Raw genomic sequence first — 23,143 nt, forward strand, 5'->3', positions numbered from 1 at the left:
CGGGAAAGCAAGGCCCAAGAGGCAGCAGCTCTCCCGCAGCTCTTCTTCCCTGCCGCTACAGAGCGAACAACCAAAGCCTTGCTGAGGAAGCAGCAGCGAAGTGCGATTCGTGCCAGGCTGAAAACCTCTGCGAAAGCATAGCAGTGGCTGGGAAATCAGAGTCTGTCTGTGGGTTGCTGTTGCTGCTTGCCTTAGCCTAGTATTATCAGCATGGCGGGAGAAACCCGCATTAAGCGAAAGACTCTTGGCACGGGCATCCCCTCTAGGAACGCACAGCATTCTTTGGGAAATCAGAGTCGGGTGTGTGGGATGCTGCCGGTTCCTTGCCAGAGCTTGTCTCCACAGCATGGTGTAATAAACCCGCATGGAGCGAAATCCTCTATGCCTGGGCATCCCCTCTGCCTGAGAGAGAACCGTGCCTGCGCCTGTGGAAAGAGCCTTAAGGAAAGGGACATGTCTGTCACTGGGCTCCACAGGAGCCTGTCTTGGGAAAATGCAGCACGCTGCCCCAGGAGAAGAGAAGGAGCCCTTGGCCTTGGGGTCGGGAAACGGTCGTGAAGCTGGAGAGCCGGCCCTGGCAGGAACAGCGGGCCTGCGGCAAGACAAGTGTCACCCGCTCCCTGTGCAGAGAGACGAAGCCCGGCTGCTAAGGAGACATGAGGGGACGATTGGGCAAGGGAGCGTGCTCCAATCTGAGGAAGGAGTCCGAGAAGGAAGGCCTTTCCTGTGCCTCTGGTCCCAAGGGGACAGCATCTCCTTGGCCACCAGTCCAGAGGGCAGAAGTGGGCTTGCCACCAAACTCCCGGCCCTGAACTCGCAGAATCACCTCCTGGAGGAATGGGCAATCAGATGCCGTCTTCCTCCAGGATGTGGCAGCATTGGCGGAGGCAGGGAGTGTCCCGGGGAAACAGGGACAGTTACCCATTACTCCCCATCCCAGGGCACGGGCGGTGTTGCAGTGATCCTCTCACGTCTCCTCAAGGATGGGGAAGGCACTGGCCTAGTCCCCTGTCCACCTGAACGCCAGAGCGAAAGGGCAGGCCTTGCCTATGCCGAGAGATGGCATTGTGAGCAGAGTGCCATCCTAGGCCACGCACGCTGCTGCAGGGTCGAGGCTGTGTCTGCTTAGTTCGGCTTAGCGAGGTGAACCCCGGGTGCGAACTTGGAGCCGAGGAAATCAAGGCCCAAGCGGCACCAGCTCTCCCGTGGCTCTTCTTCCCTGCCGCGACAGAGGGAACGACCAGAGCCTTGCAAAAGAAGGAGCAGTGAAGTGTGGATCGCGCCAAGCTGAAAACCTCTGCGAAAGCATAGCAGTCACTGGGAAATCAGAGTCGGTTCTGCGGGCTGCTTTTGTAGCTTGCCTTAGCCTAGTATTCGCAGCACGATGGGAGAAACCCGTAGAGAGCGAAAGCCCCTTTGCTGTGGCATCTCCTCTGGGAAAGCACAGCATTCGTTGTGAAATCAGAATCGGATGTGTGGGATGCTGCAGCTGAATGCCTGAGCTAGTCCCCGCAGAATGGTGGAAGATTCCCGCATGGAGCGAAATCCTCTTTGCCCTAGCACCCCTTTGCCTAAGAGAAGCATGGTTGCACATCTGAAAGGGCCTTCAGGAAAGGGAAACGGCTGTCACCGCGCTCCCCAGAAACAAGTCTGGGGAAGGCACAGCACGCCGCCCCCAGAGAAGAGAAGGAGCCATTGGCCTTGGGGTCGGGAAACGGTCGGGAAGCAGAAGAGCCTGCCCTGGCAGGAACAGCAGGCCGGTGGCAAGACAAATGTCACCCGCTCCCTTTGCAGAGAGACAAAGCCTGGCTAATAAGGAGACATGAAGGGACGACTAGGGCAGGGACGCGTGCTCCACTCTGAGGAAGGAGTCTGGGCAGAAGGCAGGCCTGTCCTGTGCCTCTGGTCCCAAGGGGACAGCATCTCCTTGGGCAACTGTCCGTAGGGCAGACTTGGGCTAGCTACCTGGCGCCATACCCGGAACTCGCAGAAACAGCTCCCTCGAGAAATGCGCAGTCAGGTGCCATCTTCCTCCAAGATGTGACAGCATTGTGGGTGGCAGGGTGTGTGCCGGGAAAAGAGTGGGGACAATCCCCGAAAGCTCCCCATTCCAGTAACGGGCAGTGTTCAGGGATCCTGTCGCCTCTCCTCTCCTGTGAGGAAGACACTGACCTAGCCCGCGAATCCACCTGAGGGCCAGTGCCAAAGGCCAAAGTTGCCTACACCGGGAGATGGTAGTGTGCATAGAGTGCCATCCTAGGCAATGCACGCTGCTGCAGGGTTGTGGCTGTGTCTGCTTAGTTCACCCTGGCATGGGGAACCCAGGGCATCAACATGGAGTCCGGGAAAGCAAGGCCCAAGAGGCAGCAGCTCTCCTGCAGCTCTTCTTCCCTGCCGCTACAGAGCGAACAACCAAAGCCTTGCTGAGGAAGCAGCAGCGAAGTGCGATTCGTGCCAGGCTGAAAACCTCTGCGAAAGCATAGCAGTCGCTGGGAAATCAGAGTCTGTTCTGTGGGTTGCTGTTGCTGCTTGCCTTAGCCTAGTATTATCAGCATGGCGGGAGAAACCCGCATTAAGCGAAAGACTCTTGGCACGGGCATCCCCTCTAGGAACGCACAGCATTCTTTGGGAAATCAGAGTCGGGTGTGTGGGATGCTGCCGGTTCCTTGCCAGAGCTTGTCTCCACAGCATGGTGTAATAGACCCGCATGGAGCGAAATCCTCTATGCCTGGGCATCCCCTCTGCCTGAGAGAGAACCGTGCTTGCGCCTGTGGAAAGAGCCTTAAGGAAAGGGACATGTCTGTCACTGGGCTCCACAGGAGCCTGTCTTGGGAAAATGCAGCACGCTGCCCCAGGAGAAGAGAAGGAGCCCTTGGCCTTGGGGTCGGGAAATGGTCGTGAAGCTGGAGAGCCGGCCCTGGCAGGAACAGCGGGCCTGCGGCAAGACAAGTGTCACCCGCTCCCTGTGCAGAGAGACGAAGCCTGGCTGCTAAGGAGACATGAGGGGACGATTGGGCAAGGGAGCGTGCTCCAATCTGAGGAAGGAGTCCGAGAAGGAAGGCCTTTCCTGTGCCTCTGGTCCCAAGGGGACAGCATCTCCTTGGCCACCAGTCCAGAGGGCAGAAGTGGGCTTGCCACCAAACTCCCGGCCCTGAACTCGCAGAATCACCTCCTGGAGGAATGGGCAATCAGATGCCGTCTTCCTCCAGGATGTGGCAGCATTGGCGGAGGCAGGGAGTGTCCCGGGGAAACAGGGACAGTTACCCATTACTCCCCATCCCAGGGCACGGGCGGTGTTGCAGTGATCCTCTCACGTCTCCTCAAGGATGGGGAAGGCACTGGCCTAGTCCCCTGTCCACCTGAACGCCAGAGCGAAAGGGCAGGCCTTGCCTATGCCGAGAGATGGCATTGTGAGCAGAGTGCCATCCTAGGCCACGCACGCTGCTGCAGGGTCGAGGCTGTGTCTGCTTAGTTCGGCTTAGCGAGGTGAACCCCGGGTGCGAACTTGGAGCCGAGGAAATCAAGGCCCAAGCGGCACCAGCTCTCCCGTGGCTCTTCTTCCCTGCCGCGACAGAGGGAACGACCAGAGCCTTGCAAAAGAAGGAGCAGTGAAGTGTGGATCGCGCCAAGCTGAAAACCTCTGCGAAAGCATAGCAGTCACTGGGAAATCAGAGTCGGTTCTGCGGGCTGCTTTTGTAGCTTGCCTTAGCCTAGTATTCGCAGCACGATGGGAGAAACCCGTAGAGAGCGAAAGCCCCTTTGCTGTGGCATCTCCTCTGGGAAAGCACAGCATTCGTTGTGAAATCAGAATCGGATGTGTGGGATGCTGCAGCTGAATGCCTGAGCTAGTCCCCGCAGAATGGTGGAAGATACCCGCATGGAGCGAAATCCTCTTTGCCCTAGCACCCCTTTGCCTAAGAGAAGCATGGTTGCACATCTGAAAGGGCCTTCAGGAAAGGGAAACGGCTGTCACCGCGCTCCCCAGAAACAAGTCTGGGGAAGGCACAGCACGCCGCCCCCAGAGAAGAGAAGGAGCCATTGGCCTTGGGGTCGGGAAACGGTCGGGAAGCAGAAGAGCCTGCCCTGGCAGGAACAGCAGGCCGGTGGCAAGACAAATGTCACCCGCTCCCTTTGCAGAGAGACAAAGCCTGGCTAATAAGGAGACATGAAGGGACGACTAGGGCAGGGACGCGTGCTCCACTCTGAGGAAGGAGTCTGGGCAGAAGGCAGGCCTGTCCTGTGCCTCTGGTCCCAAGGGGACAGCATCTCCTTGGGCAACTGTCCGTAGGGCAGACTTGGGCTAGCTACCTGGCGCCATACCCGGAACTCGCAGAAACAGCTCCCTCGAGAAATGCGCAGTCAGGTGCCATCTTCCTCCAAGATGTGACAGCATTGTGGGTGGCAGGGTGTGTGCCGGGAAAAGAGTGGGGACAATCCCCGAAAGCTCCCCATTCCAGTAACGGGCAGTGTTCAGGGATCCTGTCGCCTCTCCTCTCCTGTGAGGAAGACACTACCTAGCCCGCGAATCCACCTGAGGGCCAGTGCCAAAGGCCAAAGTTGCCTACACCGGGAGATGGTAGTGTGCATAGAGTGCCATCCTAAGCAATGCACGCTGCTGCAGGGTTGTGGCTGTGTCTGCTTAGTTCACCCTGGCATGGGGAACCCAGGGCATCAACATGGAGTCCGGGAAAGCAAGGCCCAAGAGGCAGCAGCTCTCCCGCAGCTCTTCTTCCCTGCCGCTACAGAGCGAACAACCAAAGCCTTGCTGAGGAAGCAGCAGCGAAGTGCGATTCGTGCCAGGCTGAAAACCTCTGCGAAAGCATAGCAGTCGCTGGGAAATCAGAGTCTGTTCTGTGGGTTGCTGTTGCTGCTTGCCTTAGCCTAGTATTATCAGCATGGCGGGAGAAACCCGCATTAAGCGAAAGACTCTTGGCACGGGCATCCCCTCTAGGAACGCACAGCATTCTTTGGGAAATCAGAGTCGGGTGTGTGGGATGCTGCCGGTTCCTTGCCAGAGCTTGTCTCCACAGCATGGTGTAATAAACCCGCATGGAGCGAAATCCTCTATGCCTGGGCATCCCCTCTGCCTGAGAGAGAACCGTGCTTGCGCCTGTGGAAAGAGCCTTAAGGAAAGGGACATGTCTGTCACTGGGCTCCACAGGAGCCTGTCTTGGGAAAATGCAGCACGCTGCCCCAGGAGAAGAGAAGGAGCCCTTGGCCTTGGGGTCGGGAAACGGTCGTGAAGCTGGAGAGCCGGCCCTGGCAGGAACAGCGGGCCTGCGGCAAGACAAGTGTCACCCGCTCCCTGTGCAGAGAGACGAAGCCTGGCTGCTAAGGAGACATGAGGGGACGATTGGGCAAGGGAGCGTGCTCCAATCTGAGGAAGGAGTCCGAGAAGGAAGGCCTTTCCTGTGCCTCTGGTCCCAAGGGGACAGCATCTCCTTGGCCACCTGTCCAGAGGGCAGAAGTGGGCTTGCCACCAAACTCCCGGCCCTGAACTCGCAGAATCACCTCCTGGAGGAATGGGCAATCAGATGCCGTCTTCCTCCAGGATGTGGCAGCATTGGCGGAGGCAGGGAGTGTCCCGGGGAAACAGGGACAGTTACCCATTACTCCCCATCCCAGGGCACGGGCGGTGTTGCAGTGATCCTCTCACGTCTCCTCAAGGATGGGGAAGGCACTGGCCTAGTCCCCTGTCCACCTGAACGCCAGAGCGAAAGGGCAGGCCTTGCCTATGCCGAGAGATGGCATTGTGAGCAGAGTGCCATCCTAGGCCACGCACGCTGCTGCAGGGTCGAGGCTGTGTCTGCTTAGTTCGGCTTAGCGAGGTGAACCCCGGGTGCGAACTTGGAGCCGAGGAAATCAAGGCCCAAGCGGCACCAGCTCTCCCGTGGCTCTTCTTCCCTGCCGCGACAGAGGGAACGACCAGAGCCTTGCAAAAGAAGGAGCAGTGAAGTGTGGATCGCGCCAAGCTGAAAACCTCTGCGAAAGCATAGCAGTCACTGGGAAATCAGAGTCGGTTCTGCGGGCTGCTTTTGTAGCTTGCCTTAGCCTAGTATTCGCAGCACGATGGGAGAAACCCGTAGAGAGCGAAAGCCCCTTTGCTGCGGCATCTCCTCTGGGAAAGCACAGCATTCGTTGTGAAATCAGAATCGGATGTGTGGGATGCTGCAGCTGAATGCCTGAGCTAGTCCCCGCAGAATGGTGGAAGATACCCGCATGGAGCGAAATCCTCTTTGCCCTAGCACCCCTTTGCCTAAGAGAAGCATGGTTGCACATCTGAAAGGGCCTTCAGGAAAGGGAAACGGCTGTCACCGCGCTCCCCAGAAACAAGTCTGGGGAAGGCACAGCACGCCGCCCCCAGAGAAGAGAAGGAGCCATTGGCCTTGGGGTCGGGAAACGGTCGGGAAGCAGAAGAGCCTGCCCTGGCAGGAACAGCAGGCCGGTGGCAAGACAAATGTCACCCGCTCCCTTTGCAGAGAGACAAAGCCTGGCTAATAAGGAGACATGAAGGGACGACTAGGGCAGGGACGCGTGCTCCACTCTGAGGAAGGAGTCTGGGCAGAAGGCAGGCCTGTCCTGTGCCTCTGGTCCCAAGGGGACAGCATCTCCTTGGGCAACTGTCCGTAGGGCAGACTTGGGCTAGCTACCTGGCGCCATACCCGGAACTCGCAGAAACAGCTCCCTCGAGAAATGCGCAGTCAGGTGCCATCTTCCTCCAAGATGTGACAGCATTGTGGGTGGCAGGGTGTGTGCCGGGAAAAGAGTGGGGACAATCCCCGAAAGCTCCCCATTCCAGTAACGGGCAGTGTTCAGGGATCCTGTCGCCTCTCCTCTCCTGTGAGGAAGACACTGACCTAGCCCGCGAATCCACCTGAGGGCCAGTGCCAAAGGCCAAAGTTGCCTACACCGGGAGATGGTAGTGTGCATAGAGTGCCATCCTAGGCAATGCACGCTGCTGCAGGGTTGTGGCTGTGTCTGCTTAGTTCACCCTGGCATGGGGAACCCAGGGCATCAACATGGAGTCCGGGAAAGCAAGGCCCAAGAGGCAGCAGCTCTCCCGCAGCTCTTCTTCCCTGCCGCTACAGAGCGAACAACCAAAGCCTTGCTGAGGAAGCAGCAGCGAAGTGCGATTCGTGCCAGGCTGAAAACCTCTGCGAAAGCATAGCAGTGGCTGGGAAATCAGAGTCTGTTCTGTGGGTTGCTGTTGCTGCTTGCCTTAGCCTAGTATTATCAGCATGGCGGGAGAAACCCGCATTAAGCGAAAGACTCTTGGCACGGGCATCCCCTCTAGGAACGCACAGCATTCTTTGGGAAATCAGAGTCGGGTGTGTGGGATGCTGCCGGTTCCTTGCCAGAGCTTGTCTCCACCGCATGGTGTAATAAACCCGCATGGAGCGAAATCCTCTATGCCTGGGCATCCCCTCTGCCTGAGAGAGAACCGTGCCTGCGCCTGTGGAAAGAGCCATAAGGAAAGGGACATGTCTGTCACTGGGCTCCACAGGAGCCTGTCTTGGGAAAATGCAGCACGCTGCCCCAGGAGAAGAGAAGGAGCCCTTGGCCTTGGGGTCGGGAAACGGTCGTGAAGCTGGAGAGCCGGCCCTGGCAGTAACAGCGGGCCTGCGGTAAGACAAGTGTCACCCGCTCCCTGTGCAGAGAGACGAAGCCTGGCTGCTAAGGAGACATGAGGGGACGATTGGGCAAGGGAGCGTGCTCCAATCTGAGGAAGGAGTCCGAGAAGGAAGGCCTTTCCTGTGCCTCTGGTCCCAAGGGGACAGCATCTCCTTGGCCACCTGTCCAGAGGGCAGAAGTGGGCTTGCCACCAAACTCCCGGCCCTGAACTCGCAGAATCACCTCCTGGAGGAATGGGCAATCAGATGCCGTCTTCCTCCAGGATGTGGCAGCATTGGCGGAGGCAGGGAGTGTCCCGGGGAAACAGGGACAGTTACCCATTACTCCCCATCCCAGGGCACGGGCGGTGTTGCAGTGATCCTCTCACGTCTCCTCAAGGATGGGGAAGGCACTGGCCTAGTCCCCTGTCCACCTGAACGCCAGAGCGAAAGGGCAGGCCTTGCCTATGCCGAGAGATGGCATTGTGAGCAGAGTGCCATCCTAGGCCACGCACGCTGCTGCAGGGTCGAGGCTGTGTCTGCTTAGTTCGGCTTAGCGAGGTGAACCCCGGGTGCGAACTTGGAGCCGAGGAAATCAAGGCCCAAGCGGCACCAGCTCTCCCGTGGCTCTTCTTCCCTGCCGCGACAGAGGGAACGACCAGAGCCTTGCAAAAGAAGGAGCAGTGAAGTGTGGATCGCGCCAAGCTGAAAACCTCTGCGAAAGCATAGCAGTCACTGGGAAATCAGAGTCGGTTCTGCGGGCTGCTTTTGTAGCTTGCCTTAGCCTAGTATTCGCAGCACGATGGGAGAAACCCGTAGAGAGCGAAAGCCCCTTTGCTGTGGCATCTCCTCTGGGAAAGCACAGCATTCGTTGTGAAATCAGAATCGGATGTGTGGGATGCTGCAGCTGAATGCCTGAGCTAGTCCCCGCAGAATGGTGGAAGATACCCGCATGGAGCGAAATCCTCTTTGCCCTAGCACCCCTTTGCCTAAGAGAAGCATGGTTGCACATCTGAAAGGGCCTTCAGGAAAGGGAAACGGCTGTCACCGCGCTCCCCAGAAACAAGTCTGGGGAAGGCACAGCACGCCGCCCCCAGAGAAGAGAAGGAGCCATTGGCCTTGGGGTCGGGAAACGGTCGGGAAGCAGAAGAGCCTGCCCTGGCAGGAACAGCAGGCCGGTGGCAAGACAAATGTCACCCGCTCCCTTTGCAGAGAGACAAAGCCTGGCTAATAAGGAGACATGAAGGGACGACTAGGGCAGGGACGCGTGCTCCACTCTGAGGAAGGAGTCTGGGCAGAAGGCAGGCCTGTCCTGTGCCTCTGGTCCCAAGGGGACAGCATCTCCTTGGGCAACTGTCCGTAGGGCAGACTTGGGCTAGCTACCTGGCGCCATACCCGGAACTCGCAGAAACAGCTCCCTCGAGAAATGCGCAGTCAGGTGCCATCTTCCTCCAAGATGTGACAGCATTTGGGTGGCAGGGTGTGTGCCGGGAAAAGAGTGGGGACAATCCCCGAAAGCTCCCCATTCCAGTAACGGGCAGTGTTCAGGGATCCTGTCGCCTCTCCTCTCCTGTGAGGAAGACACTGACCTAGCCCGCGAATCCACCTGAGGGCCCTTGCCAAAGGCCAAAGTTGCCTACACCGGGAGATGGTAGTGTGCATAGAGTGCCATCCTAGGCAACGCACGCTGCTGCAGGGTTGTGGCTGTGTCTGCTTAGTTCACCCTGGCATGGGGAACCCAGGGCATCAACATGGAGTCCGGGAAAGCAAGGCCCAAGAGGCAGCAGCTCTCCCGCAGCTCTTCTTCCCTGCCGCTACAGAGCGAACAACCAAAGCCTTGCTGAGGAAGCAGCAGCGAAGTGCGATTCGTGCCAGGCTGAAAACCTCTGCGAAAGCATAGCAGTCGCTGGGAAATCAGAGTCTGTTCTGTGGGTTGCTGTTGCTGCTTGCCTTAGCCTAGTATTATCAGCATGGCGGGAGAAACCCGCATTAAGCGAAAGACTCTTGGCACGGGCATCCCCTCTAGGAACGCACAGCATTCTTTGGGAAATCAGAGTCGGGTGTGTGGGATGCTGCCGGTTCCTTGCCAGAGCTTGTCTCCACCGCATGGTGTAATAAACCCGCATGGAGCGAAATCCTCTATGCCTGGGCATCCCCTCTGCCTGAGAGAGAACCGTGCCTGCGCCTGTGGAAAGAGCCTTAAGGAAAGGGACATGTCTGTCACTGGGCTCCACAGGAGCCTGTCTTGGGAAAATGCAGCACGCTGCCCCAGGAGAAGAGAAGGAGCCCTTGGCCTTGGGGTCGGGAAACGGTCGTGAAGCTGGAGAGCCGGCCCTGGCAGGAACAGCGGGCCTGCGGCAAGACAAGTGTCACCCGCTCCCTGTGCAGAGAGACGAAGCCTGGCTGCTAAGGAGACATGAGGGGACGATTGGGCAAGGGAGCGTGCTCCAATCTGAGGAAGGAGTCCGAGAAGGAAGGCCTTTCCTGTGCCTCTGGTCCCAAGGGGACAGCATCTCCTTGGCCACCTGTCCAGAGGGCAGAAGTGGGCTTGCCACCAAACTCCCGGCCCTGAACTCGCAGAATCACCTCCTGGAGGAATGGGCAATCAGATGCCGTCTTCCTCCAGGATGTGGCAGCATTGGCGGAGGCAGGGAGTGTCCCGGGGAAACAGGGACAGTTACCCATTACTCCCCATCCCAGGGCACGGGCGGTGTTGCAGTGATCCTCTCACGTCTCCTCAAGGATGGGGAAGGCACTGGCCTAGTCCCCTGTCCACCTGAACGCCAGAGCGAAAGGGCAGGCCTTGCCTATGCCGAGAGATGGCATTGTGAGCAGAGTGCCATCCTAGGCCACGCACGCTGCTGCAGGGTCGAGGCTGTGTCTGCTTAGTTCGGCTTAGCGAGGTGAACCCCGGGTGCGAACTTGGAGCCGAGGAAATCAAGGCCCAAGCGGCACCAGCTCTCCCGTGGCTCTTCTTCCCTGCCGCGACAGAGGGAACGACCAGAGCCTTGCAAAAGAAGGAGCAGTGAAGTGTGGATCGCGCCAAGCTGAAAACCTCTGCGAAAGCATAGCAGTCACTGGGAAATCAGAGTCGGTTCTGCGGGCTGCTTTTGTAGCTTGCCTTAGCCTAGTATTCGCAGCACGATGGGAGAAACCCGTAGAGAGCGAAAGCCCCTTTGCTGTGGCATCTCCTCTGGGAAAGCACAGCATTCGTTGTGAAATCAGAATCGGATGTGTGGGATGCTGCAGCTGAATGCCTGAGCTAGTCCCCGCAGAATGGTGGAAGATACCCGCATGGAGCGAAATCCTCTTTGCCCTAGCACCCCTTTGCCTAAGAGAAGCATGGTTGCACATCTGAAAGGGCCTTCAGGAAAGGGAAACGGCTGTCACCGCGCTCCCCAGAAACAAGTCTGGGGAAGGCACAGCACGCCGCCCCCAGAGAAGAGAAGGAGCCATTGGCCTTGGGGTCGGGAAACGGTCGGGAAGCAGAAGAGCCTGCCCTGGCAGGAACAGCAGGCCGGTGGCAAGACAAATGTCACCCGCTCCCTTTGCAGAGAGACAAAGCCTGGCTAATAAGGAGACATGAAGGGACGACTAGGGCAGGGACGCGTGCTCCACTCTGAGGAAGGAGTCTGGGCAGAAGGCAGGCCTGTCCTGTGCCTCTGGTCCCAAGGGGACAGCATCTCCTTGGGCAACTGTCCGTAGGGCAGACTTGGGCTAGCTACCTGGCGCCATACCCGGAACTCGCAGAAACAGCTCCCTCGAGAAATGCGCAGTCAGGTGCCATCTTCCTCCAAGATGTGACAGCATTGTGGGTGGCAGGGTGTGTGCCGGGAAAAGAGTGGGGACAATCCCCGAAAGCTCCCCATTCCAGTAACGGGCAGTGTTCAGGGATCCTGTCGCCTCTCCTCTCCTGTGAGGAAGACACTGACCTAGCCCGCGAATCCACCTGAGGGCCAGTGCCAAAGGCCAAAGTTGCCTACACCGGGAGATGGTAGTGTGCATAGAGTGCCATCCTAGGCAATGCACGCTGCTGCAGGGTTGTGGCTGTGTCTGCTTAGTTCACCCTGGCATGGGGAACCCAGGGCATCAACATGGAGTCCGGGAAAGCAAGGCCCAAGAGGCAGCAGCTCTCCCGCAGCTCTTCTTCCCTGCCGCTACAGAGCGAACAACCAAAGCCTTGCTGAGGAAGCAGCAGCGAAGTGCGATTCGTGCCAGGCTGAAAACCTCTGCGAAAGCATAGCAGTCGCTGGGAAATCAGAGTCTGTTCTGTGGGTTGCTGTTGCTGCTTGCCTTAGCCTAGTATTATCAGCATGGCGGGAGAAACCCGCATTAAGCGAAAGACTCTTGGCACGGGCATCCCCTCTAGGAACGCACAGCATTCTTTGGGAAATCAGAGTCGGGTGTGTGGGATGCTGCCGGTTCCTTGCCAGAGCTTGTCTCCACAGCATGGTGTAATAAACCCGCATGGAGCGAAATCCTCTATGCCTGGGCATCCCCTCTGCCTGAGAGAGAACCGTGCTTGCGCCTGTGAAAAGAGCCTTAAGGAAAGGGACATGTCTGTCACTGGGCTCCACAGGAGCCTGTCTTGGGAAAATGCAGCACGCTGCCCCAGGAGAAGAGAAGGAGCCCTTGGCCTTGGGGTCGGGAAACGGTCGTGAAGCTGGAGAGCCGGCCCTGGCAGTAACAGCGGGCCTGCGGCAAGACAAGTGTCACCCGCTCCCTGTGCAGAGAGACGAAGCCTGGCTGCTAAGGAGACATGAGGGGACGATTGGGCAAGGGAGCGTGCTCCAATCTGAGGAAGGAGTCCGAGAAGGAAGGCCTTTCCTGTGCCTCTGGTCCCAAGGGGACAGCATCTCCTTGGCCACCAGTCCAGAGGGCAGAAGTGGGCTTGCCACCAAACTCCCGGCCCTGAACTCGCAGAATCACCTCCTGGAGGAATGGGCAATCAGATGCCGTCTTCCTCCAGGATGTGGCAGCATTGGCGGAGGCAGGGAGTGTCCCGGGGAAACAGGGACAGTTACCCATTACTCCCCATCCCAGGGCACGGGCGGTGTTGCAGTGATCCTCTCACGTCTCCTCAAGGATGGGGAAGGCACTGGCCTAGTCCCCTGTCCACCTGAACGCCAGAGCGAAAGGGCAGGCCTTGCCTATGCCGAGAGATGGCATTGTGAGCAGAGTGCCATCCTAGGCCACGCACGCTGCTGCAGGGTCGAGGCTGTGTCTGCTTAGTTCGGCTTAGCGAGGTGAACCCCGGGTGCGAACTTGGAGCCGAGGAAATCAAGGCCCAAGCGGCACCAGCTCTCCCGTGGCTCTTCTTCCCTGCCGCGACAGAGGGAACGACCAGAGCCTTGCAAAAGAAGGAGCAGTGAAGTGTGGATCGCGCCAAGCTGAAAACCTCTGCGAAAGCATAGCAGTCACTGGGAAATCAGAGTCGGTTCTGCGGGCTGCTTTTGTAGCTTGCCTTAGCCTAGTATTCGCAGCACGATGGGAGAAACCCGTAGAGAGCGAAAGCCCCTTTGCTGTGGCATCTCCTCTGGGAAAGCACAGCATTCGTTGTGAAATCAGAATCGGATGTGTGGGATGCTGCAGCTGAATGCCTGAGCTAGTCCCCGCAGAATGGTGGAAGATACCCGCATGGAGCGAAATCCTCTTTGCCCTAGCACCCCTTTGCCTAAGAGAAGCATGGTTGCACATCTGAAAGGGCCTTCAGGAAAGGGAAACGGCTGTCACCGCGCTCCCCAGAAACAAGTCTGGGGAAGGCACAGCACGCCGCCCCCAGAGAAGAGAAGGAGCCATTGGCCTTGGGGTCGGGAAACGGTCGGGAAGCAGAAGAGCCTGCCCTGGCAGGAACAGCAGGCCGGTGGCAAGACAAATGTCACCCGCTCCCTTTGCAGAGAGACAAAGCCTGGCTAATAAGGAGACATGAAGGGACGACTAGGGCAGGGACGCGTGCTCCACTCGGAGGAAGGAGTCTGGGCAGAAGGCAGGCCTGTCCTGTGCCTCTGGTCCCAAGGGGACAGCATCTCCTTGGGCAACTGTCCGTAGGGCAGACTTGGGCTAGCTACCTGGCGCCATACCCGGAACTCGCAGAAACAGCTCCCTCGAGAAATGCGCAGTCAGGTGCCATCTTCCTCCAAGATGTGACAGCATTGTGGGTGGCAGGGTGTGTGCCGGGAAAAGAGTGGGGACAATCCCCGAAAGCTCCCCATTCCAGTAACGGGCAGTGTTCAGGGATCCTGTCGCCTCTCCTCTCCTGTGAGGAAGACACTGACCTAGCCTGCGAATCCACCTGAGGGCCAGTGCCAAAGGCCAAAGTTGCCTACACCGGGAGATGGTAGTGTGCATAGAGTGCCATCCTAGGCAATGCACGCTGCTGCAGGGTTGTGGCTGTGTCTGCTTAGTTCACCCTGGCATGGTGAACCCAGGGCATCAACATGGAGTCCGGGAAAGCAAGGCCCAAGAGGCAGCAGCTCTCCCGCAGCTCTTCTTCCCTGCCGCTACAGAGCGAACAACCAAAGCCTTGCTGAGGAAGCAGCAGCGAAGTGCGATTCGTGCCAGGCTGAAAACCTCTGCGAAAGCATAGCAGTCGCTGGGAAATCAGAGTCTGTTCTGTGGGTTGCTGTTGCTGCTTGCCTTAGCCTAGTATTATCAGCATGGCGGGAGAAACCCACATTAAGCGAAAGACTCTTGGCACGGGCATCCCCTCTAGGAACGCACAGCATTCTTTGGGAAATCAGAGTCGGGTGTGTGGGATGCTGCCGGTTCCTTGCCAGAGCTTGTCTCCACAGCATGGTGTAATAAACCCGCATGGAGCGAAATCCTCTATGCCTGGGCATCCCCTCTGCCTGAGAGAGAACCGTGCCTGCGCCTGTGGAAAGAGCCTTAAGGAAAGGGACATGTCTGTCACTGGGCTCCACAGGAGCCTGTCTTGGGAAAATGCAGCACGCTGCCCCAGGAGAAGAGAAGGAGCCCTTGGCCTTGGGGTCGGGAAACGGTCGTGAAGCTGGAGAGCCGGCCCTGGCAGGAACAGCGGGCCTGCGGCAAGACAAGTGTCACCCGCTCCCTGTGCAGAGAGACGAAGCCCGGCTGCTAAGGAGACATGAGGGGACGATTGGGCAAGGGAGCGTGCTCCAATCTGAGGAAGGAGTCCGAGAAGGAAGGCCTTTCCTGTGCCTCTGGTCCCAAGGGGACAGCATCTCCTTGGCCACCAGTCCAGAGGGCAGAAGTGGGCTTGCCACAGAACTCCCGGCCCTGAACTCGCAGAATCACCTCCTGGAGGAATGGGCAATCAGATGCCGTCTTCCTCCAGGATGTGGCAGCATTGGCGGAGGCAGGGAGTGTCCCGGGGAAACAGGGACAGTTACCCATTACTCCCCATCCCAGGGCACGGGCGGTGTTGCAGTGATCCTCTCACGTCTCCTCAAGGATGGGGAAGGCACTGGCCTAGTCCCCTGTCCACCTGAACGCCAGAGCGAAAGGGCAGGCCTTGCCTATGCCGAGAGATGGCATTGTGAGCAGAGTGCCATCCTAGGCCACGCACGCTGCTGCAGGGTCGAGGCGGTGTCTGCTTAGTTCGGCTTAGCGAGGTGAACCCCGGGTGCGAACTTGGAGCCGAGGAAATCAAGGCCCAAGCGGCACCAGCTCTCCCGTGGCTCTTCTTCCCTGCCGCGACAGAGGGAACGACCAGAGCCTTGCAAAAGAAGGAGCAGTGAAGTGTGGATCGCGCCAAGCTGAAAACCTCTGCGAAAGCATAGCAGTCACTGGGAAATCAGAGTCGGTTCTGCGGGCTGCTTTTGTAGCTTGCCTTAGCCTAGTATTCGCAGCACGATGGGAGAAACCCGTAGAGAGCGAAAGCCCCTTTGCTGTGGCATCTCCTCTGGGAAAGCACAGCATTCGTTGTGAAATCAGAATCGGATGTGTGGGATGCTGCAGCTGAATGCCTGAGCTAGTCCCCGCAGAATGGTGGAAGATTCCCGCATGGAGCGAAATCCTCTTTGCCCTAGCACCCCTTTGCCTAAGAGAAGCATGGTTGCACATCTGAAAGGGCCTTCAGGAAAGGGAAACGGCTGTCACCGCGCTCCCCAGAAACAAGTCTGGGGAAGGCACAGCACGCCGCCCCCAGAGAAGAGAAGGAGCCATTGGCCTTGGGGTCGGGAAACGGTCGGGAAGCAGAAGAGCCTGCCCTGGCAGGAACAGCAGGCCGGTGGCAAGACAAATGTCACCCGCTCCCTTTGCAGAGAGACAAAGCCTGGCTAATAAGGAGACATGAAGGGACGACTAGGGCAGGGACGCGTGCTCCACTCTGAGGAAGGAGTCTGGGCAGAAGGCAGGCCTGTCCTGTGCCTCTGGTCCCAAGGGGACAGCATCTCCTTGGGCAACTGTCCGTAGGGCAGACTTGGGCTAGCTACCTGGCGCCATACCCGGAACTCGCAGAAACAGCTCCCTCGAGAAATGCGCAGTCAGGTGCCATCTTCCTCCAAGATGTGACAGCATTGTGGGTGGCAGGGTGTGTGCGGGAAAAGAGTGGGGACAATCCCCGAAAGCTCCCCATTCCAGTAACGGGCAGTGTTCAGGGATCCTGTCGCCTCTCCTCTCCTGTGAGGAAGACACTGACCTAGCCCGCGAATCCACCTGAGGGCCAGTGCCAAAGGCCAAAGTTGCCTACACCGGGAGATGGTAGTGTGCATAGAGTGCCATCCTAGGCAATGCACGCTGCTGCAGGGTTGTGGCTGTGTCTGCTTAGTTCACCCTGGCATGGGGAACCCAGGGCATCAACATGGAGTCCGGGAAAGCAAGGCCCAAGAGGCAACAGCTCTCCCGCAGCTCTTCTTCCCTGCCGCTACAGAGCGAACAACCAAAGCCTTGCTGAGGAAGCAGCAGCGAAGTGCGATTCGTGCCAGGCTGAAAACCTCTGCGAAAGCATAGCAGTCGCTGGGAAATCAGAGTCTTTTCTGTGGGTTGCTGTTGCTGCTTGCCTTAGCCTAGTATTATCAGCATGGCGGGAGAAACCCGCATTAAGCGAAAGACTCTTGGCACGGGCATCCCCTCTAGGAACGCACAGCATTCTTTGGGAAATCAGAGTCGGGTGTGTGGGATGCTGCCGGTTCCTTGCCAGAGCTTGTCTCCACAGCATGGTGTAATAGACCCGCATGGAGCGAAATCCTCTATGCCTGGGCATCCCCTCTGCCTGAGAGAGAACCGTGCTTGCGCCTGTGGAAAGAGCCTTAAGGAAAGGGACATGTCTGTCACTGGGCTCCACAGGAGCCTGTCTTGGGAAAATGCAGCACGCTGCCCCAGGAGAAGAGAAGGAGCCCTTGGCCTTGGGGTCGGGAAACGGTCGTGAAGCTGGAGAGCCGGCCCTGGCAGGAACAGCGGGCCTGCGGCAAGACAATTGTCACCCGCTCCCTGTGCAGAGAGACGAAGCCTGGCTGCTAAGGAGACATGAGGGGACGATTGGGCAAGGGAGCGGGCTCCAATCTGAGGAAGGAGTCCGAGAAGGAAGGCCTTTCCTGTGCCTCTGGTCCCAAGGGGACAGCATCTCCTTGGCCACCAGTCCAGAGGGCAGAAGTGGGCTTGCCACCAAACTCCCGGCCCTGAACTCGCAGAATCACCTCCTGGAGGAATGGGCAATCAGATGCCGTCTTCCTCCAGGATGTGGCAGCATTGGCGGAGGCAGGGAGTGTCCCGGGGAAACAGGGACAGTTACCCATTACTCCCCATCCCAGGGCACGGGCGGTGTTGCAGTGATCCTCTCACGTCTCCTCAAGGATGGGGAAGGCACTGGCCTAGTCCCCTGTCCACCTGAACGCCAGAGCGAAAGGGCAGGCCTTGCCTATGCCGAGAGATGGCATTGTGAGCAGAGTGCCATCCTAGGCCACGCACGCTGCTGCAGGGTCGAGGCTGTGTCTGCTTAGTTCGGCTTAGCGAGGTGAACCCCGGGTGCGAACTTGGAGCCGAGGAAATCAAGGCCCAAGCGGCACCAGCTCTCCCGTGGCTCTTCTTCCCTGCCGCGACAGAGGGAACGACCAGAGCCTTGCAAAAGAAGGAGCAGTGAAGTGTGGATCGCGCCAAGCTGAAAACCTCTGCGAAAGCATAGCAGTCACTGGGAAATCAGAGTCGGTTCTGCGGGCTGCTTTTGTAGCTTGCCTTAGCCTAGTATTCGCAGCACGATGGGAGAAACCCGTAGAGAGCGAAAGCCCCTTTGCTGTGGCATCTCCTCTGGGAAAGCACAGCATTCGTTGTGAAATCAGAATCGGATGTGTGGGATGCTGCAGCTGAATGCCTGAGCTAGTCCCCGCAGAATGGTGGAAGATACCCGCATGGAGCGAAATCCTCTTTGCCCTAGCACCCCTTTGCCTAAGAGAAGCATGGTTGCACATCTGAAAGGGCCTTCAGGAAAGGGAAACGGCTGTCACCGCGCTCCCCAGAAACAAGTCTGGGGAAGGCACAGCACGCCGCCCCCAGAGAAGAGAAGGAGCCATTGGCCTTGGGGTCGGGAAACGGTCGGGAAGCAGAAGAGCCTGCCCTGGCAGGAAAAGCAGGCCGGTGGCAAGACAAATGTCACCCGCTCCCTTTGCAGAGAGACAAAGCCTGGCTAATAAGGAGACATGAAGGGACGACTAGGGCAGGGACGCGTGCTCCACTCTGAGGAAGGAGTCTGGGCAGAAGGCAGGCCTGTCCTGTGCCTCTGGTCCCAAGGGGACAGCATCTCCTTGGGCAACTGTCCGTAGGGCAGACTTGGGCTAGCTACCTGGCGCCATACCCGGAACTCGCAGAAACAGCTCCCTCGAGAAATGCGCAGTCAGGTGCCATCTTCCTCCAAGATGTGACAGCATTGTGGGTGGCAGGGTGTGTGCCGGGAAAAGAGTGGGGACAATCCCCGAAAGCTCCCCATTCCAGTAACGGGCAGTGTTCAGGGATCCTGTCGCCTCTCCTCTCCTGTGAGGAAGACACTGACCTAGCCCGCGAATCCACCTGAGGGCCAGTGCCAAAGTCCAAAGTTGCCTACACCGGGAGATGGTAGTGTGCATAGAGTGCCATCCTAGGCAACGCACGCTGCTGCAGGGTTGTGGCTGTGTCTGCTTAGTTCACCCTGGCATGGGGAACCCAGGGCATCAACATGGAGTCCGGGAAAGCAAGGCCCAAGAGGCAGCAGCTCTCCCGCAGCTCTTCTTCCCTGCCGCTACAGAGCGAACAACCAAAGCCTTGCTGAGGAATCAGCAGCGAAGTGCGATTCGTGCCAGGCTGAAAACCTCTGCGAAAGCATAGCAGTCGCTGGGAAATCAGAGTCTGTTCTGTGGGTTGCTGTTGCTGCTTGCCTTAGCCTAGTATTATCAGCATGGCGGGAGAAACCCGCATTAAGCGAAAGACTCTTGGCACGGGCATCCCCTCTAGGAACGCACAGCATTCTTTGGGAAATCAGAGTCGGGTGTGTGGGATGCTGCCTGTTCCTTGCCAGAGCTTGTCTCCACAGCATGGTGTAATAAACCCGCATGGAGCGAAATCCTCTATGCCTGGGCATCCCCTCTGCCTGAGAGAGAACCGTGCCTGCGCCTGTGGAAAGAGCCTTAAGGAAAGGGACATGTCTGTCACTGGGCTCCACAGGAGCCTGTCTTGGGAAAATGCAGCACGCTGCCCCAGGATAAGAGAAGGAGCCCTTGGCCTTGGGGTCGGGAAACGGTCGTGAAGCTGGAGAGCCGGCCCTGGCAGGAACAGCGGGCCTGCGGCAAGACAAGTGTCACCCGCTCCCTGTGCAGAGAGACGAAGCCTGGCTGCTAAGGAGACATGAGGGGACGATTGGGCAAGGGAGCGTGCTCCAATCTGAGGAAGGAGTCCGAGAAGGAAGGCCTTTCCTGTGCCTCTGGTCCCAAGGGGACAGCATCTCCTTGGCCACCAGTCCAGAGGGCAGAAGTGGGCTTGCCACCAAACTCCCGGCCCTGAACTCGCAGAATCACCTCCTGGAGGAATGGGCAATCAGATGCCGTCTTCCTCCAGGATGTGGCAGCATTGGCGGAGGCAGGGAGTGTCCCGGGGAAACAGGGACAGTTACCCATTACTCCCCATCCCAGGGCACGGGCGGTGTTGCAGTGATCCTCTCACGTCTCCTCAAGGATGGGGAAGGCACTGGCCTAGTCCCCTGTCCACCTGAACGCCAGAGCGAAAGGGCAGGCCTTGCCTATGCCGAGAGATGGCATTGTGAGCAGAGTGCCATCCTAGGCCACGCACGCTGCTGCAGGGTCGAGGCTGTGTCTGCTTAGTTCGGCTTAGCGAGGTGAACCCCGGGTGCGAACTTGGAGCCGAGGAAATCAAGGCCCAAGCGGCACCAGCTCTCCCGTGGCTCTTCTTCCCTGCCGCGACAGAGGGAACGACCAGAGCCTTGCAAAAGAAGGAGCAGTGAAGTGTGGATCGCGCCAAGCTGAAAACCTCTGCGAAAGCATAGCAGTCACTGGAAATCAGAGTCGGTTCTGCGGGCTGCTTTTCTAGCTTGCCTTAGCCTAGTATTCGCAGCACGATGGGAGAAACCCGTAGAGAGCGAAAGCCCCTTTGCTGTGGCATCTCCTCTGGGAAAGCACAGCATTCGTTGTGAAATCAGAATCGGATGTGTGGGATGCTGCAGCTGAATGCCTGAGCTAGTCCCCGCAGAATGGTGGAAGATACCCGCATGGAGCGAAATCCTCTTTGCCCTAGCACCCCTTTGCCTAAGAGAAGCATGGTTGCACATCTGAAAGGGCCTTCAGGAAAGGGAAACGGCTGTCACCGCGCTCCCCAGAAACAAGTCTGGGGAAGGCACAGCACGCCGCCCCCAGAGAAGAGAAGGAGCCATTGGCCTTGGGGTCGGGAAACGGTCGGGAAGCAGAAGAGCCTGCCCTGGCAGGAACAGCAGGCCGGTGGCAAGACAAATGTCACCCGCTCCCTTTGCAGAGAGACAAAGCCTGGCTAATAAGGAGACATGAAGGGACGACTAGGGCAGGGACGCATGCTCCACTCTGAGGAAGGAGTCTGGGCAGAAGGCAGGCCTGTCCTGTGCCTCTGGTCCCAAGGGGACAGCATCTCCTTGGGCAACTGTCCGTAGGGCAGACTTGGGCTAGCTACCTGGCGCCATACCCGGACTCGCAGAAACAGCTCCCTCGAGAAATGCGCAGTCAGGTGCCATCTTCCACCAAGATGTGACAGCATTGTGGGTGGCAGGGTGTGTGCCGGGAAAAGAGTGGGGACAATCCCCGAAAGCTCCCCATTCCAGTAACGGGCAGTGTTCAGGGATCCTGTCGCCTCTCCTCTCCTGTGAGGAAGACACTGACCTAGCCCGCGAATCCACCTGAGGGCCAGTGCCAAAGGCCAAAGTTGCCTACTCCGGGAGATGGTAGTGAGCATAGAGTGCCATCCTAGGCAATGCACGCTGCTGCAGGGTTGTGGCTGTGTCTGCTTAGTTCACCCTGGCATGGGGAACCCAGGGCATCAACATGGAGTCCGGGAAAGCAAGGCCCAAGAGGCAGCAGCTCTCCCGCAGCTCTTCTTCCCTGCCGCTACAGAGCGAACAACCAAAGCCTTGCTGAGGAAGCAGCAGCGAAGTGCGATTCGTGCCAGGCTGAAAACCTCTGCGAAAGCATAGCAGTCGCTGGGAAATCAGAGTCTGTTCTGTGGGTTGCTGTTGCTGCTTGCCTTAGCCTAGTATTATCAGCATGGCGGGAGAAACCCGCATTAAGCGAAAGACTCTTGGCACGGGCATCCCCTCTAGGAACGCACAGCATTCTTTGGGAAATCAGAGTCGGGTGTGTGGGATGCTGCCGGTTCCTTGCCAGAGCTTGTCTCCACAGCATGGTGTAATAAACCCGCATGGAGCGAAATCCTCTATGCCTGGGCATCCCCTCTGCCTGAGAGAGAACCGTGCCTGCGCCTGTGGAAAGAGCCTTAAGGAAAGGGACATGTCTGTCACTGGGCTCCACAGGAGCCTGTCTTGGGAAAATGCAGCACGCTGCCCCAGGAGAAGAGAAGGAGCCCTTGGCCTTGGGGTCGGGAAACGGTCGTGAAGCTGGAGAGCCGGCCCTGGCAGGAACAGCGGGCCTGCGGCAAGACAAGTGTCACCCGCTCCCTGTGCAGAGAGACGAAGCCTGGCTGCTAAGGAGACATGAGGGGACGATTGGGCAAGGGAGCGTGCTCCAATCTGAGGAAGGAGTCCGAGAAGGAAGGCCTTTCCTGTGCCTCTGGTCCCAAGGGGACAGCATCTCCTTGGCCACCAGTCCAGAGGGCAGAAGTGGGCTTGCCACCAAACTCCCGGCCCTGAACTCGCAGAATCACCTCCTGGAGGAATGGGCAATCAGATGCCGTCTTCCTCCAGGATGTGGCAGCATTGGCGGAGGCAGGGAGTGTCCCGGGGAAACAGGGACAGTTACCCATTACTCCCCATCCCAGGGCACGGGCGGTGTTGCAGTGATCCTCTCACGTCTCCTCAAGGATGGGGAAGGCACTGGCCTAGTCCCCTGTCCACCTGAACGCCAGAGCGAAAGGGCAGGCCTTGCCTATGCCGAGAGATGGCATTGTGAGCAGAGTGCCATCCTAGGCCACGCACGCTGCTGCAGGGTCGAGGCTGTGTCTGCTTAGTTCGGCTTAGCGAGGTGAACCCCGGGTGCGAACTTGGAGCCGAGGAAATCAAGGCCCAAGCGGCACCAGCTCTCCCGTGGCTCTTCTTCCCTGCCGCGACAGAGGGAACGACCAGAGCCTTGCAAAAGAAGGAGCAGTGAAGTGTGGATCGCGCCAAGCTGAAAACCTCTGCGAAAGCATAGCAGTCACTGGGAAATCAGAGTCGGTTCTGCGGGCTGCTTTTGTAGCTTGCCTTAGCCTAGTATTCGCAGCACGATGGGAGAAACCCGTAGAGAGCGAAAGCCCCTTTGCTGTGGCATCTCCTCTGGGAAAGCACAGCATTCGTTGTGAAATCAGAATCGGATGTGTGGGATGCTGCAGCTGAATGCCTGAGCTAGTCCCCGCAGAATGGTGGAAGATACCCGCATGGAGCGAAATCCTCTTTGCCCTAGCACCCCTTTGCCTAAGAGAAGCATGGTTGCACATCTGAAAGGGCCTTCAGGAAAGGGAAACGGCTGTCACCGCGCTCCCCAGAAACAAGTCTGGGGAAGGCACAGCACGCCGCCCCCAGAGAAGAGAAGGAGCCATTGGCCTTGTGGTCGGGAAACGGTCGGGAAGCAGAAGAGCCTGCCCTGGCAGGAACAGCAGGCCGGTGGCAAGACAAATGTCACCCGCTCCCTTTGCAGAGAGACAAAGCCTGGCTAATAAGGAGACATGAAGGGACGACTAGGGCAGGGATGCGTGCTCCACTCTGAGGAAGGAGTCTGGGCAGAAGGCAGGCCTGTCCTGTGCCTCTGGTCCCAAGGGGACAGCATCTCCTTGGGCAACTGTCTGTAGGGCAGACTTGGGCTAGCTACCTGGCGCCATACCCGGAACTCGCAGAAACAGCTCCCTCGAGAAATGCACAGTCAGGTGCCATCTTCCTCCAAGATGTGACAGCATTGTGGGTGGCA

This window comes from Mustela lutreola, chromosome 6, assembly GCF_030435805.1.
Source record: "Mustela lutreola isolate mMusLut2 chromosome 6, mMusLut2.pri, whole genome shotgun sequence".
Classification (NCBI taxonomy): Eukaryota; Metazoa; Chordata; class Mammalia; order Carnivora; family Mustelidae; genus Mustela; species Mustela lutreola.